Source organism: Nilaparvata lugens, chromosome 11 (assembly GCF_014356525.2).
Source record: "Nilaparvata lugens isolate BPH chromosome 11, ASM1435652v1, whole genome shotgun sequence".
Taxonomy (NCBI): Eukaryota; Metazoa; Arthropoda; class Insecta; order Hemiptera; family Delphacidae; genus Nilaparvata; species Nilaparvata lugens.
Window position 1 is genome coordinate 5,602,936 of NC_052514.1, and position 1,830 is coordinate 5,604,765.

The window sequence follows — 1,830 nt, forward strand, 5'->3', positions numbered from 1 at the left end:
TTTATCAACCCAACTTTGTACATAACTAAATTTGCTCTTTGGAAAAAGGGCAACATACAAGAAACTTTTAAAAATATTATTGGAAATCAATTGGAAATATAATCCTTTGTAAATTTCTCGGATCAACACAAATCAATATAATGAATTTTTATTTGGTACTGACAGAATGTTTCAATTCAATTATAAAATACATTGATCCATCCAAACTAAAAATTTAAGTGCGATTTTCTCAAAACACAATTTTCTCTATGTTCCCCTTTTTCCTCAATTCAAGGTGTATGCCACTATAGACAGTATTGGTAAAAAGGGAAGAATTGATGTTATTAATAGGGATTGATGACAGATTCATGTGAATCTCACTAAGGTTGCCGTTTTGAAACTAACTGAATATTTCTAGAACAGCTAATTGGTTGGCTGCACTGATGGGTTTCGTCGTAGAATTTCATGATCGAATTTACGAAATATATTTTAATTCCCAGAAGAGGAAAGTATTAATGAGAATCCATCAATATATGTGGACAATCAATTGAATAAGAGTCCTGAATATCTATCCATAGAGATGATCCTCTCAAATTGATGTCGTTAGAGTAAAATTCACTTAAAACTGTCTGCATTGGATATAGGGTGCTTTGATTTTAATGATAGAATACGCTGACAGTTTTCGAAGTGTAGAATCTGCTTTGTGTAATTTCATTCATATTTTTGGTGTTTTTTATGGAATAAAATGAATTGAAATTGACTGGGTTCTATAAAATTGGCTTCATTAATCTATTTGTTTTTTTTTGAGATAATTGGGGATTTTGTGATTGAAGAGGGAGGACGAATTTGATGAATCGTTTGTGTCTGAATATTCATTTTCCAATGTTTTTTCAAAAGAACGCTAAATTGAAGGAGAATGTCAGATTTTGGAATATCTATGATTATGTGTTTTTGATATTATTAAGTTCTTTTAAACATAAACCAATACAGTACAACACATGATTGATCATCATGACTATCTTATTCATCAGTCCTATCCTATTATATTAAGCGAGCAATCTCTGTATTATATATCTGGTTATTTTTATATCTGGTTATTTATGCTTAACGGATCTCGAAAACGGCTCTAACGATTTTCACAACAATTTTGGAACATAGTAGGTTTATGATATGAAGATTCAATTGCACTAGGTCTCATCCTTGAGAAAATTACTCGCTGAACGACTTTTAAGGATAATTCATCCTTGGCTGAAACAGCTGTGGATAGTAAAAAATGAGTATGTGAAAAATCAAAAGATCGCATCCCCGAAATTCATAAATGACGTATAGCCAGCTGTGAATATAAACACTATCATTTAGAGAATTGTGTTCTGTTTATAAATAATAAAAATACGAGCGAAGCTCGGTGCCCCGATATTATTGTGTTAGATGAATATGTATTGTTACACACTATAACTTTTTATCACGTAGAACTCAGGGTCATATTTACTCGTATGATACCATCTTAGTTTGAACGGAGATTTTTAAACCTGGAATGTAACAAAAAATTATTAATCTGGAATGTAATCTATCAAAATAGAAATTATTTGATTTGATTTGATAACACTATAATAAATGAGACCATATTATCTTCATTTGAACCCAGATGAGTGAGTGTAAAGGTCCGTACAGATTTACGCGCCGCGAACATGAGCAATTCACTTTTAATCAGCTGATGCCAAGCTGCAGTCGCTGTTATGGTCCGTTTTAGATGAAATTGTTTGGTATACAAGTACTTTGAAACAAGGCGCAGAAAGGTATTATATTAGTTTTTTTTTTCAAATTCATACCAGTTTCAAGATGGCAGCCCTT